This window comes from Suricata suricatta, chromosome 14 (assembly GCF_006229205.1).
Source record: "Suricata suricatta isolate VVHF042 chromosome 14, meerkat_22Aug2017_6uvM2_HiC, whole genome shotgun sequence".
NCBI classification, from domain to species: Eukaryota; Metazoa; Chordata; class Mammalia; order Carnivora; family Herpestidae; genus Suricata; species Suricata suricatta.
The window spans coordinates 62,726,543-62,748,605 of NC_043713.1; positions in this window are offsets into that span (position 1 = coordinate 62,726,543).

Below are 22,063 nucleotides of genomic sequence, written 5' to 3' on the forward strand. Positions count from 1 at the left end.
GATCTTTATTATTTCTTTTCTTCTGCTGGGTTTGGGGTGCTCTTTCTGCTCCCCTTCTATCTCCAGTAGGTGTTCTGTTAGATATTGAATTTGCTCTTTTTCTGGTTTGTTGAAATAGGCCTGGATTTTTTTTTCCATAATATTTTATTGTCAAATTGTTTTCCATACAACACTCAGTGCAAAAAAAAAAAAAGAAGATGAAAGACACATAGCAAGTAAATACAATGTGTGATCTTGAACTGGAGACGGAACAAGAATTATTATTATTATTATTATTATTATTATTATTATTATTATTATAAAGGGCATTACTGGGACAACTTGAAAACTTTGAATAAAGTCTGCAGATTAGGAAAAAAAAAGAAATTGGCCTGGATTGCAATATATTTTCCTCTTAGGACTGCCTTGGCTGCGTCCCAGAGAGTTTGTATTGTTGTATTTTCGTTTTCATTTGTTCCATATAGTTTTTAATTTCTTCTCTAATTGTCTGATTAGCCCAATCATTCTTTAGTAGGGTGGTTTTTAACTTCCACATTTTTGGAGGTTTCCCAGATTTTTCTTATGGTTATTTCAAGTTTCATAGCATTGTGATCTGAAAGTGTGCATGGTATAATCTCACTTCGTTTATATTTATGGAGGGCTTCTTTATTCCCCATTATGTGATCTATCTTGGAGAATGTGCCATGTGCACTTGAAAAGGTGAATTTCCTAACTTTAGGGTGCAGAGTTCTAAATATACCTACCAGTTCCATCTGTTCCAATGTTCTTTCAGGTCCATTGTTTTTTTAGTGATTTTCTGTCTGGTTGATCTATCTATTGCTGTTAGTGGAGTATTAAAGTCCCCTGCAATTAGCACATTCTTATCAATAAGATTGTTTCTGTCTGTGATTAATTGTTTAATGTATTTGGGCACTTCCGAATTTGGCACATAGATGTTTATAATTGTTAGCTCTTCCTGATTGAGAGACCCTGTAATTTTTATATAATGTCCTTCTTCATTTCTGTTACTGCCTTTAAAGTCCAGTTTGTCTGATCTAAGTATGGCTACTCCAGCTTTATTTTGGCTTCCAGCCACATGATAGATATTTCTCCATCCCTTTACTTTCAACCTGAAGGTATCTTCAGGTGTAAAATGAGTCTCTTGTAGACAGCAAATAGATGGATTTTGTTTTTTTATTTATTCTGCTACTCTGTGTCATTTGGTTGGAGCATTCAGTCCATCTACATTCAGTGCTATTATTGAAAACTGTGGGTTTAGATTCATTGTGTTCTCTGTAGAATTCCTGTTTATAGTGGTGTCTCTGGCACCTTGTATGCTTTGCAACATTTCCCTCATAGATTCCCTCTTAGGATCTCTTGTAGGGCTGGTTTGGTGGTCATGAATTCTCTCAAGTTTTGTTTATTTGGGAACACCTTTATCTCCCCTTCTATTTTGAATGACAGGCTTGCTGGATAAAGGATTTTGGCTGCATGTTTTTTCTGTTCATCACATTGAAGTTTTCCTGCCATTCTTCCTGGCCTGCCAGGTTTCATTAGATAGGTCTGTAATGTCTCTGATAGGTTTCTTTTTGTGTGTTGGGCCCTTTTATTTCTAGCTGCTTTCAGAATTCTCTCTTTATCTTTATATTTTGCCAGTTTCACTCTGATATGTTGTGCTGCAGGTTGATTCAAATTACATCTCTAGGGGTTCTTTGTGCCTCTTGAATTTGAATGTCTATTTCTTTCCCCAGATTTGGAAAATTCTCAGTTATAATTTAGTCTAGTATCCATTCAGGACCTCTCTTTCTTCCTCTTTAGGAATTCCTATGATTGGGATGTTTTTCCGTTTGATTGTATCACTCAGGTCTTGAATTCTCCTTTTGTGCTCCTGGATCAACATCTCTCTTTTTATTTCAGCTTCCTGTTTTGCTATAACTGTTCTTCTAATTCACCTATTCTTCTCTCTGCCTTTACAATTCTTGAGGTGGCTGCCTCCATTTTATTATTCACCTCATTTATAGCCTTTTTTTTTAACTCCTCACACCTATTTTCAAAGTCTGTAGTCATTGTATCAGTAGCTTCTCTGATGCCTTTTTCTAGCCCAGCCTTTAATTTTGTGACAAGTGTTTTAAATTCTTTTTCAGTTATGTTGTTGGATCTGTTTTGAGCAGTTCTGTGGCTGTGACTTCTTCCTGAAGATTCTTCAGGGGAGAGTTCTTTTGTTTTGTCATTTTGGCTAGTTTCTGTCTCTTGTCAGTTTTACAAAGCTCATTGTGCACTGTGCACTTGTTAGTATTGCTCTGTTAAAGGAGACTTATTGACTGTCTAGGTCCTGTCATTTCAGGAAATGTTCTTTTATTGGTGTCTCTCAGTTTCTCTTGATGTGCCTTTGATTATTTTATTTTCCTACTCAGCGATATTTGAGACTCTCCATCATGTGTACTTCAGCTTGTTTCTTGGGTAGCCCTGAAAAATAAAAGAGACAAACACACAGGGAACAGAAGCACGCAAATGCACAGACAAATCAAACAAACAAACAAATTAAAAGGGAAAAGGAAGAAAAGAAAAGGGAGAGGAAAGAGAAGAAAAGAAGAGAAGAAAAAATAGAGGTGGGCAAAGACAACAAAGGACAATGGACACTCTAAAAGTGTAAAATCAGTCGAGGGGAGAGATAAGGATGAGATAAGGGAGAATATATCTGGATGGCAAGAGGAAAATAAAAAAAGTGAAAGGAAAATGGAAAACAAGGAGTAAAAATTTAGAAAACAAATTTAAAAAAGTAAGAAAGGCAATATTAATAAAAAATAAGTACAAAAAAATAGCAGCAGCTTGCCCTTGTGGACAGGTGTGGCTTGGCGTAGTAGGTCTTGGTGGCTGCTCTCCAGGCCCTGTCTTGGTGTTTGCAGAGAGTTGAATGGAGGTGCCTCAAGCTCCGCTGGTACTAAGTGCTGCAGGGCTGTCTAATGGTTCTGATCTCCTCTTGCCACAGCTGAGCCACGCTGTATTTTCCAGGCCCACTTCATTTAAAAATTCTGGCCCATGCACTTTTTTGCTACCATAGATGAGATGTACTTGCTTTGGCGGCTGGCTTCTTAGCAGGGATCTCATATGGCAGGGAGCAGTTTCTCTTGGCGCCAGCAGTGATTTGAGGTACCGCTGCCAGAGGCGAGGTGCACTGCAGGGGATGAAGTGCTCATCCCCACAGCCTTGGCTGCCAAGTCCCAGCTGGGATTGCATAGCGGGAGAGAACAGTTTCTCCTGGTGCAGGCTGGGATTTGTGCTGCTGCTGCTGGAGGCACGGTGCGCTGCAGGAGGCATGTGCACGATCCCACAGATGCCACCGCCAACCTCAGCCAGGCTCTAGTGGGGCGGTATCAGTTTCTCTTGGCACCAGCCTGGATTCTCGCTGCCACTGCCTAAGGCACAGGGGTGCTGCTGGAAATGAGGTGCATGTTCCCCCAGTCGAATCCAAAGTGGACTCCCCACGCTACCGATGCCAACTTTCTGCCGGATAGTGTAGGGTGGGGGCTATTTTTTCCCTATTTGCACCTGGGCTTTGGGATTCGTGTGGCCAATGCTGGAGGCAAGATGCGCTGTTGAAAGGAGGTGCGTGCTCCAGCTCCCACATCCAAGGCAGAAGTGCGGTCCCCTGGGGTGCCTCCAGTGGTGGTAGAGGACTCCCTGCCAGGATCGTGCAGGGGTGGGGGACTGTTTTTTCCCTTGTGCCACCTGGGTTCGGGATTTGTGCTGCCTACCGGTTATATATGGAGTGAGAGTTTTTCTCTCCGAGCAGGGTTAAATGCTCTTTATCTCTTCTCTAGAGACAGTATTATCAGGGTGTTCAGTGTCTCTTTCCATTCCCTTTGTCTCTCAGGGGCTCTGCATGCTTTCCCTGTGCTTGGCTGGGATTACCACCTCCCCTGCCCTTCTCGGGCTGGCCCATTTTCCAATCTCCCCAGTTCGCACTCACTCACTCAGGCATCTTTGATGTTGTCTTCTTTCTGGAGTCTGTATTTTCTCCTTTGACTCTTGCAGATGAGAGTAATGTCCTTCTTAGTTCGATAGATGGGGCAGATGAAGCTTACAGAGCTCCCTTCCTCTCCACCATCTTGGGTCCTCCCTCTCTCATTGTGGTTTTGATTTATATGTGTGGACCAGTATTTTAAAACTAATCTGTTTTAGTACAAACACCTTTTAGAACCAAATACAGAAAATGGAAAAAAACAATGGACTTTACAGAAAAGTCCACTGCCCTTATTCCAAGGGAAAAAATTTAACAGTGAATAGGTTTACCTATGTCCAATAAATAATTAAATATCTACCTGTTTTTTACATTCTAATTTATACTGTACCTCATTCAAAGGAAGTAGAAGAAACTGGGGGGGGGGGCGCAGAGGAGACAGGAGCAACCTGAACCTGCAGAGGACTTTGCTGGAATTCAGCAGGTAATCAAGTATTCAGTAGTAGAAGAATTTCTTTAGTAAAAAACTCCATTAATTCAGCTGCAATGGCTGGAATATTCCCTCTAAATAAAAATCTGTGAGTTCAGATGAATGTTATCTAAAATATTTCTTTCTCAGACCTAACTGAGCCACTTAAGTATACTCATAGCTCCCTTTAGATTATGCCTGATGATTGACAATAAAGCTGCCTTTTCCACTGCCACATCTCTTTAATACATTTAACCAGTAACAGGAAGTAACATTTTATAAACATAAATTGGCAATTTAGCCAAATACAACCATGCAGTATAATGCATTATCCTCAAGATTTCTGTATCCCAAGAGAATATCATGGACATACTTCCAAAAACACACCAAAGTGTATTTTCATTAAAATTAAGAAGAGATTTCTGCTTCCAGGAAGATGGGGCAATATGCCTTTCTCTATTCTTCCCACTAAGTATAACTAAAATCACTGAACATTACATATAAATCAAACATAAAAGACTCTAATATGTGGAGAAAAGAAAGCAGAATAGGCTAGGAGAAGTTAGCATCCAAGAACAACCCAGGCATTTGTCCTGGGTTCTCTTTTTGTTTCATATATCCCAGATTTGAAGCTGAAAAAGATGGCAAGCCAGAAAAACAATAGAGTTCATACAAAAAAAAAAAAAAAAAGGTCCAATAGGAGGAATCTGTTCTCTTGGCCAAAAGACCAAGGAAGGGTCAGCTTTGCAAGATAAAAATTTTAGACACTAATCATTTTATTCAGCCTAATACCACTGGAAGAACTGTGGCTTCACCCACAAATACACTTAAATGAAAAAGAACAAAGTCTTGGCAATGATATAGAAAGTTTCATGAAATAAATAGAAGATATAAAGAAGAACCAAGTGGCTAATTAGAACTGAAAAACATAATAATGGAAATAAAAATAATGAATGGGTTAAAAGCAGAATGGAAGAGAAAGTAACAACCAGTAAACTTGAAGAAATAGCAATAGAAATTACCCATTTTGAAAAACAGAGACAAAATAGACTGAAAAAGAACATGTGGTTTCAGGAACCTGTGGTAGTATTAAAAAAAAAATCTAACGTTCACGTGATGAGCGTGCCCCTAAAGGAAGAGAAAGTTGGTGAGGTTGAAAGTTCTCCAAGAAATAACAGCTGAAAATTTTGCATTTTGGCAAGACATAACATAGAGATTCAAGGAGTTGAACAAACCTGGAGAAGAATAAACCCAAAGTGACCCACACTAGGACAAATTGTAGTCAAAATTCTGAAAATAATGACAATAAAATCTTGAAAGCAGCAAGAGAAAAATAATACCTTACCTATAAAAAGCAAACGATTTATTAAAAACTTTTCTTTACATTTTATTTATTTTTGAGACACAGAGAGAGTCAGGGCATGAACAGGGGAGAGGCAGAGAGAGGAAGAGACACAGAATCCGAAGCAGGCTCCAGGCTCTGAGCTAGCAGTCAGCACAGAGCCCGATGCTGGGCTCGAACTCACGAACGGTGAGATTATGACCTGAGCTGAAGTCTGATGCCCAACCAACGGACCCATCCAGGCGCTCCCCAAAACAAACAATTTAAATGACAATGGGTTACTAATACAAAAAAATAGAGGTCAAAAAGAAGTGGCACAGCACTGTTCAAGGGCTGAGAGAAAATAACTGTCAATTCAAAATCCTATGTCAAGTGAAAGTATATTTTATAAATAAGGGAAGAATCCAGACATTTTCAGATAAAGGAATATAAAAGAATTTGTCACAGATTTGTCAAAGGTGTGTCAGCAGATCTTACCTAAAAATAATTACTGATCAAAGTTCTCCAAACATAAAGGAAACAAAGTAAGGAATTTTGGACATCAAGAAGGAAGAAAAATTCCACAAGCAAAAGTATGGATAAATACAATAGACTTTCCTTCTTCCCTTGAGTTCTCTAAATTATGTTTGTTAATTTAAGCAAAAATTATAATATCACTAATATGGTTCAAAATAAATACACAGCAAATAGTTAAGACAATTAGGTAAAACATGAGAAGAATAAAGGATATAAAGGTTTTCACACTTCAAATGAACTCATAGAATAAATATACCAGTAGACTAATAAGATATATATGCAATGTATACATAATGTGCAATACCTATATATGCAATATAACTACTTAAAAGTTATACAAAAAGATACACTAAAAAACACAATGGATAAATCAAAATGTAATTTAAAAAATTCCTTGATTTTCTATGGAAAATCAAGAAAAGAAAAAGTAGAGAGTACAAACAGAAAAACGAAAACAAAAATAAAATTGCAGACTTAAGCCCTGTTATATCAATAATTATATTAAATGCAAATCATCTAATACACCAATTAAAAGAGATTGGCAAAATAGATTTAAAAACACAACTTGAATAAATGCTGTCTATAAGATACTTCAAATACAATGTTATAGGCAGACTGAAAATAAGGTCAAGGATGAAACAAGTTCTATAACACAAATATTAATCAAGGGAAAGTATTAGTAGTTATATTAATATCAGATAAAGGAAACATGAGAAGAAATTATCAGAGATAGAGAGGGACATCATATACTGATAAAAGGATCAATCCACCAAGAATACATAGCAACCCTAAATGTGTATGCATTAAATAGCAGAGTTGGAAAACATTTGGAGCAAAAATTGGTAGACATAGATCCACAATCCACAATAAAAATACCCTCTCAGTAAAAATACAGTTAAGTGAATGCAAATGAAAATACAATATGAACAACTAGAGAGAAAATCAGTAAGGATAAATAATTTAATACCACCATCAACCAACATGATCTAATGAACATTAAGAGAACACCCCACTGAATAACAACAGAAAACACATTTTTTGGAGTGTCCATGAAACATATATCAAATAAACCATATCCTGGGCCATAAAACCAACCTCTAAAAAATTTAAGAATTGCAATTATATATGGTTTGTTATCCTACCATAATGATATCATCCCAGAAATCAAATAAAAAAATTGAAAACCCTCAAATACTTGAAAACTAAACACACTTCTAAATAATCATGGGTCAGGGTGCCTGGGTGGCTCAGCTATTAATTTTAGTTTAAGCCATGATCTCAGAGCTTATGGGCTCAAGCCTCTGTGTTGACAGTGTGGACCCTGTTTGGGATTCTCTCTCACTGTCTATTTCTCTCTCTCTCTCTCTCTCTCTCTCTCTCTGATTCCCCCCACCCCCCCACTGCCACTCTTTCTCTCTCAAAATAAATAAATAAATATTTTTAAGAAATAAAGGAAGGAAGGAAGGAAGGAAGGAAGGAAAAAAGAAGGAAGGAAGGAAGGAAGGGTCAAAAGTAAAGTCTAAAGAAAAATGTTAATACATGGAGCTGAATGAAAATGAAAATACATTATTCCAAAATTTGAGGAATAATGTTATAGCAGTACTTACAGGGAATTTATAACCCTAAATGTGTACCTTAGAGAAATTGAAAAGTCTCAGGTTGATAATCTTAAGTCCACCTCAGAATTTAGAAAAATAAAAAAATAAGTTCAAAGCAAGAAGAAGGAAATAATAGAAATCAATAACATTTAAATCAGAAAACAATAGAAAAAAAGCAATGAAACAGCTTGTTCTTCAATAAGATAATAAAATGGACACATAATGTAATAACTGTCAAAATTACAGCAAGATTTTTTTATGGAGATAGACAAGATTATTCTAAAATTTACATGGAAAGAAAAAGGAAATAGAATAGCTTTTAAAACTGAACAAGAAGAGTAAATCAGTCTACATATTTTTAAGACAATATCTAACTACATTAATCATGACTATATGGCAGAGGTATAAGCTCATAGATAAGTAGCATAGAGTCAAGAACCCAGAAATAAACCCAAGAAAATATTTACAACTAATTTTTGATAAAGATGAAAAATCAATTAAATGAAGGAAAGACCTTTTTTTCAACAAATCATCCTGCAGCCATGAGAAAAATTATAGGAGAGTATCTTTGGAATCCCAGGGCTAGGCAAAGAGTTCTCAGATTTGACACCAAAAGCATAATCCATAATAAGAAAAATTGATGAAATGGACTTAATGAAAATTTAAAACTTTTCTCTGTGGAAGACCCTGTTAAGAAGATTAAGAGACAAAATAAAAACATAAGAAATACTTGCATATCACATACCTGACAAAGGACTAGTACCCAGAATATTAAAAAACAAAAACAAAAACAAAACAAAACACCAAAAAACCCCCACAACTGTCAAAACTGAATAGTAAACAATAAACAATTTAGTTAGAAAATAGACAAAAGACATAAACAGATATTTCACCAAAGAAAATATACTTGTGAAAAATAAGCACATGAAGCAATATTAAATATCATTGGGAATTAAGAAAATTCAAATTAAGGGGCACCTTACTGGCTCAGTCCGTTAAGCACTGACTCTTGATTTTGGCTCAGGTCATGATCTAATGGCTAAGATCCAGCCCCAAGTTGAACCATGTGCTGGGTATGGAGCCTGTTTGAGATTCTCTCTCCTTCTGCCTCTGCCCCTCCTTCACTTGTGTTTGTGCTCTCTCTCTCAAAGAAAGAAAGAAAGAAAGAAAGAAAGAAAGAAAGAAAGAAAGAAAGAAAGAAAATTCAAATTAAAACCACAATCAGATATGAATATGCACCTACCTATTAGAATGGCTAAAATTAAAAATAATGACAATGCCAAATACTGGTGAGGATATGGAAAAACTGTATTACTTGTACATTGGTGGTTGGAGTGTAAAATGGTATTAACCACTCTGAATAACAGTTTGGTAGTTTCTTATAAACCTAATCATGCAACTGTCATACAACCCCCTAATTGCCCTACTGAGCACATATATACCAGAGGAATGAAAACCTATGTTCACACAAAATCCTGTACACAAATCTTGTAGCAGCTTTACTCAAAGTACCTTAAACTGGAAACAACTCAGCTATTTTTCAATAAGTGAATGAATAAACAAACTGTGGTACATTCATACCATGGGTTATTCCTTAATAACAAAAACAAATGAACTATTAATATATACAACAACTGGATGAATATCTAAGGATTTTATTAAGTGGGGGGGAAAGCTAACCCTAAAAGAATACAAAATGTAAGATTCCATTTGTGTGACATTCTTGTAATGGCAAAATTATAGAAATGGAATAGATTAGTGGTTGTCAGAGGTTCAGTAGTGGCTGAGCATAAGATGGGAGTGGGTGTGACTACTAAAGGGCAACATGAGGGATCCTGTGGTGGCAGAACTGATTAGTTAGTCAATGCCTGATGCAATATTGTTTGATAGTTTTGCCTTACATTATTTTTGGGGAAAATTTAGTAAAGAGTACGTAGGATCTCCCTATATTATTTCTTAAAAGTACGTGTTAATCTTCAATAACCTCAAAACTTAAAAAATTTAATTAAAACAGGGGCACCTAGGTGACTCAGGGGGTTAAGGATCTGACTTCAGTTCAAGTCATAATCTCACGGTCTGTGAGTTCGGGCCCTGCCTCAGGCTCTGTGTTAACAGCTCAGAGCCTGGAGACTTGCTTTGGATTCTATGTATCTCTCTCTCTCTGCCCTTCGCCTGCTCAAACTCTGTCTCTCTCAGCCTCTCAAAAATGAATAAACATCAAAAATATTTTTCAAAATTTTGATTAAAACATCAAGAAGAAAATCCAAATTTTCATATTATCATTGTTAAGATGTAAAATTTAATATTTCTATTTTTGCCTTTGGTGCACTCTTAATTCTTGGCTCTGCCCTCCTTTGGTCTTCTGGAACTTCTCCATATGCTCAATATTATCACTCATCTCTCACCAGCTCTAAGTCATTCTCTCAACTATTTCCACCAACCCCTTTTTGAAGCCCTATCTTCATTGGCCTTTTATGTGGGACATAGTTCTCCACATTTTGAAATTAGCTTCCTCTCTTCCAATGTTTCTACTGAGTCACCCCACCCCTTACTGCCCCAGTGGTAGAAAAGAAGGTTGTTCACTTCACTAACACAAGCAGTAGTCTACCTTGCATCCTGGTCTTATTTACTAAAAGACTAGTTTGCTAGCAGAAATCAAGCTTCATGAGGAAGAAATTAAGCCGGGGGGGGTGGGGGGAAGCAGAGAAGAAAAGCATGTTCAAATCACATAGAACAAATCATTTTAGGTAGGAGATCTTCCCCATTATCACAAAATAATAAACCCCATCTTCTTAAAAAGATGTTTGATCTTAATAAAATAGAATCAATTTTTTGAAAAATAGACCTCAAATGCAGAGGGAATGTGTCAGTACACCATTAGGAATTGAGAGCTACTTATAAACAATAGTTTATCATTAGGCTTTAAGCTAATTTCTACAGATACAAGCTAATCTTTATATAACAGATATATAATTTTTCTTCTGTAAGATTTGCTTTAGGTAATTTTGATATGTTTTAAATACCCTCACAAAGTTTCTATGATATATTTTATTTAAAGCTTGAGAATATAAAAAATAATAATAAAAATAAAGTTTGAAAATATAAACATTCACTAGTGGTTTTGAAACATAAGGGGGGAACTACTTCAATAATATTGCAATATATGTGTATGAAATAAACATATTGTATAGTTTAAATTTACAATGCTATATGTCAATTATATTTCAATAAAAAAAGTCAATAACATTATAATAATGCTGTATGGTGACAGATGGTAGTCACTTTTGGTGATGAAAACATAACAGGTAGAGTTGCCAAAAGACTATTATGTACATCTGTACATCTGTAACATTGTGTTTCAACTATACTTCAATAAAAAAAAAGAGCTCAAAAAATGAAAATAAAGCCCATCAATTATCACCTAATTTGCTGTTCATATTTCTGAATACTCTCTGTTCTTTGGGATTCTTTGCTTTTGCTTATAGTTGTTAATATTAACGAATCATATTTGCCTCATTAAGACAAATCAGACCACTAAAGGACTAAAATCATCTGGTTTCTCCACACTGGTACCACTATGGCAGATAACACAAGGTTAAACTTGGCTAAAGAACAAAAGAAAGGGGCACCTGGAATGGCTAAGTCTGTTAAGTGTTTGACTCTTGATTTCAGCTCATATCTTGATCTCACCAACCACTTCCGGTTCTGTGCTGACAACATAGAACTTGCTTGGAATTTTTTCTCTCTCCCTTTGTCTATGCCCCTCCCTTGCTCGCTCTCTCTCTCTCTCTCTCTCTCTCTCTCTCAAAATAAATAGATGAACTAAAAAATGACATAAAAATAAAATATAATATAAAGAACAAAAGAATGAGGATGCCAAAAGTTAGAGGCTGAGGTGTTTCCCAGTGAACATCCCATGCTTGTGGAAATTTTTAGATAGCTAAAGCACTATATACAGATAATGAGCGAGGGTTGTGAAATCACCTTTTAGCTCCAGCAATCAGCCGAGAGCACTATGCTTATCTCCCTGGGAGAATCACTTCCTGCACATATCAATCTATGCCTCATGGGGATTGACTTCTTTCCTATTTTCCTATTTTCCAATTGAGACTATGCAAAATGACAGTGAGTTCTGCTCTCATGTGAGACTCAGTAAGTGGCTGACATGAGGAAAGTAGAATGTACAGCATAAGAACACCTGCATCCCTCAAACTTATTCCTTGTCTGCCTCTTACCTTTACTTTTACCTATTTTTTTTAATTTATATATTTCCTTCTTTCTTTATTTATTTAATTTTATTTTTTATAATAGTTTATTGTCAAATTGGTTTCCATATAACACCCAGTGCTTCTCCCCACAAGTGCCCTCCTCCATGACCATCACCCCCTTACCCCCTCCCCCTCCCCTTCAGCCCTCGGTTTGTTTTCAGTATTCAATAGCCTCTCATGTTTTGTGTCCCTCTCTCTCCCCAACTCTCTTTCCCCCTTCCCCTCTCAATGGCTCTCTGGTAGGTTTCTCCTGTTCGACCTATGAGTGCAAACATATGGTATTTGTCCTTTTCTGCCTGACATATTTCACTTAGCATGACACCCTTGAGGTCCATCCACTTTGCTACAAATGGCCAGATTTCTACTTTTATTAATTTCTCTTTATTTGAAAGGAATTCAGAGACTAGAGAGCAAGGCAAAGCCATTTTCACCCTTAGCCCACCAGCACTGATAGACCTCAGTGAGCTAAACAGCATCACCAAGTGGAGTACAGAGCTGTTACACCAAGCCCCACTTCTCTGTGCTCTCCAGGCACATCTCCACTAGGACAAATCCACCTGAGAATCTGCATATATTTTTAAGTTTTATAACTACTTAAAATGTCAAAAGAAAACTCTATCAAACTCAAAGATCATACATACACATACCCAACTATTCTGGTTGGAACATCCTGAGATAAACTCCTGTAGTAAGTCGACTTACTTTCCTCAGCAAAGTTTACACTGGGTGCCCAGCCAGGGATCCGAGACTGTAGGAGGCAGCAGAACACAGTGAGAAAGTTCTGAACTGGAAGTTGGAGGTGGGCACTAGGCCTGATTCTGCACAGATTTGATGCATAATGTTCAGCAAGTAACTTAATCTCTCTACACCTAGGTGACCCATCAGTAAAAGGAGGGTGGGACTCAGTCATGATCACAATCCCTTCTTGTGCCAAAATTTTATGATTCTAGAATGAAAATGAAAACCTGAATTAAAATTCTCTTAAGATCAGAAAGTCCACAAATCAGCAATTGTATCTATGCTATACAATGACATCAAATTGGTAGATATCGTACAAACTATTAAAAACATATTATATTTAAGCTTCTCCTCTTTCACCAAATTGGAGACACACAAATCCTGAAGACAGTGAAATGTCAATGAAAAAGTCTTCTGTTTATCTACCTTTCCTCATATCTAGAAAGTTATCATTTTCCCTTTCTTCTTCATGTCACTCTAACTCATTGCACTTTGCACACATCACTATGTTAAGTTGAGCTGTTTCAAATTAAAGAAAGATAATCCATGTAAGGAAGGATAAAGGGAAATGATGATTAAACCCTATGCATCTCAACAGTCAAAAAAATAAGATGGAAACTTTCACCTGTAAGTTTCCAGGTGTTCATTCTGGGAAAAAGAAGTTGAAACTTAGCATAAAATAACATTTTACAATTTTGCATTATCTTGGGGCTCATCTCTTACCAAATGCCATGGATTCTTAAATATTGAGGGTAGTTAAATAATTTAACAATTTACTAAATTGCTAAATTACTAAATATTGGTTGTCTATGGAGAATGTAGTTATAATACACTTGATCTTAGTCAAAAGGCTGAGAAGCTATTGAGAATGTGGTTAAAATTTTAAAAAATAACAACTAAGTGCTAATTTATCATTAAAACACATGCTTGAAGCATTTCAAATAGTTTTTTTAAATTTCATGAGGCTCTTTGTATTCCAAACATTTATGATAATAATCAGAGCCTTGAACACTATCCAAGTAACCATAATTTTCCCCCCTGCTCTGGCACAGCTGAGGAACATATTTTATCTATTGAGAAATAGATTATTGTCATGTACTAAAGAGAAAAGCTTTATCTAATCTCTTAAATTATATCACTTGATTCAAGGTAATTGAACATAAGTCATTACATATATTTAAGGAATACCATAATTTCATGTTATCTTCAAGATGCATCATCCTCAGGAAATGATCTCTACTATGTGGAAATCCTTGATAATTCATGAAAACTCAATGTCTAATGCATTATTCATGGTTAATCCATACAGAAGTGGCATAAAGAAACAAGAAAACTTTGCATAGGTTAAGGGGGGAAGATATTATTTTACTAGGAAACAATGTATGAAACCAAAGTGAATTGTTTCATTTCATTCCCCAAACAGGTGTCTCAGTTCTCCCATTTCATCTCACACATTTTCCAGGCCTCTCTGAAGAGATCACTGTTCCTCTATCTATGTTCCAGTCTCTCAACTCTGAATCTTGCCAACCTACTCATGGTAGAAAAAATATCAAGTACTATATAAAAATATTTTCTGCCCAAAATATTTGCCCACTCACCAGTGTGGGCTCTCTCACTCCTGCCTTTTTCTCTGACAAGAGTGGAAGAGCAGTTTTCTTGGTAAGAAAATGTGATATCATGCATTGAGAATTGTGGAACTATCATAAGGGCTTTCCTCAAGTCTACAATCTTCCCTTCAAGAAGGTAAAAAAAACAAACTTAAAGAGGAATCCTACATTCAATATCAATCTTACAGCAGTTTCCCAGATAGAAGAGAGGAAGCCAAGAGAAAGAAGTTCTCAAACAAATAACAAATACATTTTCCATTACTATAGAATGAGTCTTTAGTATGAAAAGATTCATTAAGTATACTGTACAATACATTAAAGAAGAAAAGTTCACATGTAAGTTTTAAGAATCAAAATGAGATCAGACTTCTCAACAGCAACAATAAATTGTAGAGGAAAGCAGAGCAATACCTTCCATTTGAGAGAAAATTATTTTTTTAACCCTTAATTTTCTACCCAACAAATATAGGCCAAGTATGAGAGAAAAAAATTACTCTTCATGCACACTTTCTCAGAAAATTACTGAAGGATATGCTCCACCAAAACAAGGGGATACATTGTGGAAAGGGAATAAAGGGATCTAGTAGTGAGGTATTCCACCCAGAAGAGGAACCACACAGATGTAAGTGGAAGAATTCCCAGCAGAGCACCCATCTTGCAACCTGGAACACAGAGCACCTAAGATTGGCTGTCGCCACACATATTACACAAATATTGATGGCTGTGGGAACATTTGGATGTAGAATTGGAAAATCCAAAGCAAATTTAAAAAACAGATATTTACTAATTCCTGGAAAACAAGACATGGTAAAAAGAAATGAACTGTAATAATAGCATACATCGTGATTCAGCAGTGAATATTCAACTCATTCATTATAATGCAAACACTGAATATGAATGTAACAACAAAATGTCATCCAACCACACTAGGAAGATGGAAGGAGAGATAGGAGGGTATGACAAAATTTTTCATCTGTTCTGAAAGAAAGCTAATAAGTAATGTCTTAAAAGAGTGACTGAAGACAGTGAAAGAGGCTGAGACATATAGCAACAAATGTGATAAATGTATGTAGAGTATCACAGACTAGAAGGGAGAACGGATGCACAGATAAGGAAGCTTCACAGTTGTTACAATATTTGGACTGGATCTTGAAAAATATCCAGGAACTGTTTGTAGACAGTTAATAATTATAATCTAATACAAAGAAGACATTCAATTACTTTCCTTCTATGTGTAGTGCATTGTAGCAGAATCTAGGGAGACAACAGTGAATACTTTGACCAACAAAACATGGCAATTTTATATAGTTCAAATTAATACAAAGTTATAAGCAATTCAACATCCAGTCTGTTAAACACTTGAGCACTATGTGTTGACTGGTTAATAATTAATTCTCTGGAGGATTTGTGATTTGTCATAATCATAGCTTATACTAAGAAGAAGGAGGGAAGAAGGAGAACCATCTACTTTAAGATCTCCAATGTGCTAAATGTGCTTTTATAGATGAAGAAGTGTCTTGTGTACAATCACGTAGTTCTAATGGGGTATTTATTAACACTGAGAGCAATGTCTGATATGCAGACTCTAATTGGGTAGGTAGGGGCAGGTTAAAGATAAGCTGCTAGCTGCTTCTCCAAATACTCAGTAGATCTACAGCGATAGTATATTATTTATCTATGGCTACATAGAAAATTACCCCAAAACATAGAAGATTAAACACATTTATCATCTTATAGTTTCTATATGTTAGTAACCTGGACACAGCTTATCTGAGTTGCTCTGGCTCAAGGTCTCTTACAGGATGCATTCAAACCATTAGCTAAAGCTGTTGTCCTGTCAAGTTTCAACTGGAAGAGGATCCAGTTTCATGTTGACTCATGCAACTGTTGGCAGACTGTTAGCTAAAGTCATCGGTTATTTACAGATAGGCTTCTTCCTACAGCTACTCACAACATGGAAGCTGCCTTATTTCAGACCAAGTGAGTGAGAGAGAGGGTGAGAATCCAGGATGGAAGCCACGATGTTATTGTAACCTAATCTTAGAAGTGATATCCCATAAATCTTACCTTATTCTATCAAAGTGAGTCACTGTGTCTTGCTTACATTCAAGAGGAGAGAGTTACATAGAATATGATACCATCAAGCTGAGATCACTGGAAGCCATCTTGGAGGCTGCCTACCACAACATGGTAAAGTAATATGGTTGGTCCAGAGTTGCTGTGTTTTAAAAAATACAGCCTATAAGCACCTATTGTCACAGTGTGAGAATGTAACAGGACCATGTGTGTGCAGCTGAGAAAGCTCCCTTTCCTGTGGGTATAAAGAGTACCCCAATGTTCCTAGCAGCACTGTCAACAATAGCCAAATCATGGAAAGAGCCTAAATGTCCATCACCTGATGAATGGATCAAGAAGATGTGGTGTATGTATATATATACATACATACATACAATGGAGTATTACATGGCAATGAGAAAGAATGAAATCTGGCCATTTGTAGCAAAGTAGATGGACCTCAAGGGTGTCATGCTAAGTGAAATAAGTCAGGCGGAGAAGGACAGATACCATATGTTTGCACTCATAGGTCTAACAGGAGAAACCTAATGGAGGACCGTGGGGAGGGGAAGGGAGAAAGAGAGCTGGGGAGAGCAGGGATGCAAAACCTGAGAGACTATTGAATGCTGAAAATGGACAGAGAGTTGAAAGGGGAGCGGGAGGGGGAAGAGAGGCGGTGGTAATGGAGGAGGGCACTTGTGGGGAAGAGCACTGGATGTTATATGGGAACCAACTTGACAATAAACTATTAAAATAAAATAAAATAACTTGGTGAAAAAAAGAGTTTTGGGAAGGGGATGAACCAATTGACTAAAGGGGCCGAGCATCTTTTGAGAGAGAAGGGAACAAATCCAGTCACTGGCCTAGAGATACAGAGTCATGGAGACTTGACTGAATGGACTGAGTGAGAGCTCAAAATGATGAAAGAGGTAGCAGGGCTGTTGACCTGAGTTCATTATCAGGCGCTTAGGGGAGTAAGGACTGCTGGTCGGGTAGTGAGTATGTGCCTGATGGGGGTGCTGAGAGAACTCAGCTTGCATGGCATGGTGGCATCCCTGGAGGGAGATAGGTTTAGCATGTACTGTGAATTAAAAGCTGAGCTCTTGGGGCACCTGGGTGTCTCAGTCGGTTAGGCATCTGACTCCTGATTTCAGCTCTGATCATGATCTCACAGTTTGTGAGTCTAAGCCCCACATCAGGCTCTGAGCTGATGGTGCAGAGCCTGCTTGGGATTCTCTCTCCCTCTCCTTATCCCTTTCCCTCCCCTGCTCGCTCTCTCTCTCTCTCTCTCTCTCAAGATAAATAATCAACTTTAAAATAAATAAATAAATCAAGGGAGGAGCCAAGATGGCAGAACAGCATGGAAGTTCTTTTTGCATCTTGTGTCTATGAAATACAGCCAGATCAACACTAAACCATCCTGCACACTGAGAAAACTGATTTGAGGATTAACACAACAATCTGCACAACCTGATCCACGGAACTCAGCAGTAGGTGGCACGGAGAGGTGAAGTGGGAGAGAGAGAGAAACCGTGAGGGAAGGGAGCTGTTTTTGCTTGTAGAGAGAGGATGGAGAGGGAGGAAGAGTACAGGAAAAGCATCCTCTCTAAAAGCAGCTGGAGAGAAAGTGGAAAAGTGGAAACAGCCCCAGGGACTGAGCTAAGAAGAGATAAAGGAGAAAGGAGAGGGTTTAAATTCCATTAAGACTCCATAAACAAGGGGAGCACAGAGTCTGAAACTCTGCAGCTCACTACGTGGTGGTGCTCTGGTGGGAAGGGTGAATCCCCAGGAGCTGCGTCGGGGCTGGGAGGTCCTTGGACCACACGGGGAGAAGCAGTTCCACTGCCAGAAGGACAGTTGATAGAGGTTGTGCAGCCACCTGGTCCCAGCAGACCCCAGAGAACAACCACATTCGCTGGTGCTGAAACAAGGTCATTAATGGTGAAGCCTGGTGCCAGATGTGTGTTGTGATTTTCCATAATCCCTGAAACACTGTTGCTACACAATTGCGTGAACTTTTTTGGGGGCAGGCTGGCAGCTGGCCACAGTCTGGGCATCTGCAGCAGCATGGTCCCATGAATGTACCTGGGTGCAGTGCTACCGAGCCATTGCTTGGTGGGACCCTCCCTTAGAGGATCTGAGCAGGTCAAAGCCCCAGTCCCTCAAATTGGGCTTTCCTTAATCAAATTAACCAAACAACTGTCATCTCTGCTTTTCTATTGCTGTGTAGATACTCAATGACACAATGGTTTGAGTATATATTCATGGAAGCAGCCATGCATGCAGAGCCTTAGCACATTTCCTCACCCATACAATGAAGGGATTAGACTAAATTATTACTAAGATTCATTCACTAATAATCTGTGATTTAATTTCCAAATACCATTGTCTATACCAACCTCTTTCTCTCTACCCCCCTCACTCCCTCCTTGTCTTTTAACCAGCAAGGCAACTTATGTTAAGTGGTGGCTTGTTTAAAAAATTTCAGAAAAAGGAGAGATCACTGTGGTCTGAATGGATGTAATTGAGGAGATAGGACAGAGATGGCTCTCAGAGGATGTCCAGGATGGCAACTGGTCAAATTGAAGGAAGGATTAGTGTAGGTGAGGGTACATAGTATAAATAAATATGATGGCATGCGAACACATGAGGTCTATCTGAAGGACTGAACTACACTGAATGGAAGTCTTCTGATGGGAAACAGGGGCCAGTGAAACACACCTGCTCTTTTTAGCTATCTTCATTCTGATTTCCAATTTTCTAATAATGCCAGAGCTTACTCCAAATGGCAGGTGCAGAGAGGTCTGGAATGGTATTCTTGGTGCCACGGAAGCAGTTTGGCTCTGAACTGGAGTAAGAGAGAAGAATGAATACGAGCACAGGCATCTAAAAACAGATTTTTTAACCCTGGCTATGCCATTAACTAGCCAGGTGACTTGGAACAAGTTATTCCCTTAAATGAAACTAGAATTCTCATCTAATAAACAGATTAGGTCAAGAAATATTTGGAGCTCATGGCACTTCTACTCAGTGCTCTTGATCTCAAGGAAGGCACAGCTACACAGTTCCCATACTCTTTCCAGCAGAACTTGTACAAGGCCTCACAATCCTCTCCACCACACCCCATGTAGCTGCCACCAACCATCAAGAGCCAACACAGAAGATAAAATCCACTTGGCAGCCCTGAGGGTCTTCTTGGTCTAAAACTACTTTGATGTACAGGTAGAAATGAGGGGGTAAGGAAACTGCAGAAAGTGGGTCCGATCAAGTGTGAGTCCTCAGTCAATAGAATCTTGAAAAACTGATGAACCCTCGGCAAAGAAAAACTGTGCTGCTCATGGAAAGAGTAGAGGTGGTTTGGAGCATTGACTCAAGCTCCATAAAGCTGCCTGGTCTTGGCCACTTGGGACACCAGGCAAAAAGCTTTGTGTGTTCTTTTTGTGTTGACCCCATCCTCCCCCACATGTTCTCCCAGGTCTTATCCTTTACCTGGGAGTGGAAATGACCCAGGGGGTGATCATCCACCTCTTTCTGTGTTACCTTCCGAATCGATTACATTTTCCCTGCCGATCCCTGAGCTTTTCCTTCGGATTCTCAACAACCTATTATGCGGACCAGAACACCTGTGCCTCGACTCTTTCCTTCTCTTTGCATTCCTTCCACAACAGTTCTAATTTCCCTCAAGGAGACAGACATGCCTCTAATTTACCAAGAAAGGGAAAGTTCAACAAAAACATTTCTAAGATGTTAATATTTCAAGATGTCATCTTGATTTAAATGTTTATAAGAATTCTTGCAGCAGTGACACTTCATATGTGTTCAAATTCTATGAAAGAAAAAAACTGTCACAGAAGCTGCAAGAAACAGTTGAGAAAAATTGACTTTAAAATTTGCCTTCCAAGAGTGCTCCCTTGTATAGAATAATTCAAGAGAACAATTACAACAATATACTGCAGTCAAAACTATAGGATTGTTCTCTCTCTCAAAACATCTTATTAGTGTACTCACTCTTCTAGCAATGCTGAGAGATGATAAAATGTTTAGGTGATGAGATGAAGTGAGGTCAATGATGTAAGCATGTGATGTAGCATTAGGCTACTATTGACTTTCTGGCAGTACATCAGAAAGAGGATCATCTGCTTCCAGACTGCAGTTGACTGAGGGTAACTGAAACTGTGGAAAGCAAAACCAAAGATATGAGAGGCAAAATGTAGCTGGTTTGGATTCTTTACATTAGTTAGCTTCAGGGCCATCAGAGGATTTGAGCATTTGTCCATTCTCTTGCAACATAACTCAAGAAATTTTTAGGAGCTTGATAAGTGAGAACCCAGCTATTGACTGAGAACCGAGTTGTTCATGATTTTCCACAGCAAACACTTGCATTGAATTGACAATTTGTTTTTAATTTGTGAGTATTGGTGAAATGCAGTTGCCTCCAAGAATTAGAGCTAGTCATATGTACCTGTGGGAACTCTGTACCATGGCAGATGTAAAGGTAAAAGGACTCGAGAAGCGATGTCCTCCTGATTTAGGTTGCTCGCATGTGCAGTACCTCCTCTCTCCTGGCCACATGCATCCCATGTGAAGTGTGTCTGACATGGAAAATTGTGCCTTAAGACTCCTACTCTGTAGATGTGGTTGGAGCTGAGTTGCTTTCTGTCCTGTAATCTGTTTTGAAGCTAAGTCAGCCTGATGAGGAGGAAAGCTGTTGTGTCTTTTGACTTAGGTGATCCAAGCTTAAGAGCACTACTGCTAGTAGCAGAACAGGTATTTCAGATGTAAATAAAAAAACCTGAAGGAATAACTGATGAAACAAGATAATTTATTGCATAAGGGAGTGAAAATTATGAAAAGTCAAATACCATTGTGATTATTGGAAGAATGGTACTGCCATCAGTAAAGATATTGCCATAGAGTACACCATCCCATTAACTCCAGCTTAGGGTATATTAACTATTCGGTGCCATCCCATCCAAACTGATCTCAGAAATGAGTGGCAGCTGAAGATACATAGTTGGAAATTATCAAGAGAGAGGTAATCATTGAAGCCTTGAATCAAGAAAAAAAAGAAACTGAACAGTAAAATGAGACTTTGGGAAATTATAGCTAAGATGGACAGGAAGAAGGAAAAGAAAAGCAAAAGGATAGAGAAGAAGTTGTAACAAACTTTATTTTTTACTCTTTTCTAGAATAGTCTTAATAAATATTACAGCTGTATTATTGCCCAATATGAACATTGTAACTCAATGTAACATTTGAGTTACATACAGTTCTCCAAATAATTTGGTGAAAGCTATGGACCCTCTCTCAGGAAAATACATATATACATATACACATATGTACAGGACTTTACCCTTGGCTGCATCCCAGAGATTTTGGATTGTTGTATTTTCGTTTTCGTTGGTTTCCATATATTTTTAAATTTCTTCTCTAATTGCCTGGTTAACGCAATCATTCTTTAATAGGGTGGCTTTTAACCTCCACATTTTTGGAAATTTTCCATATTTTTTCCTGTGGTTCATTTCAAGTT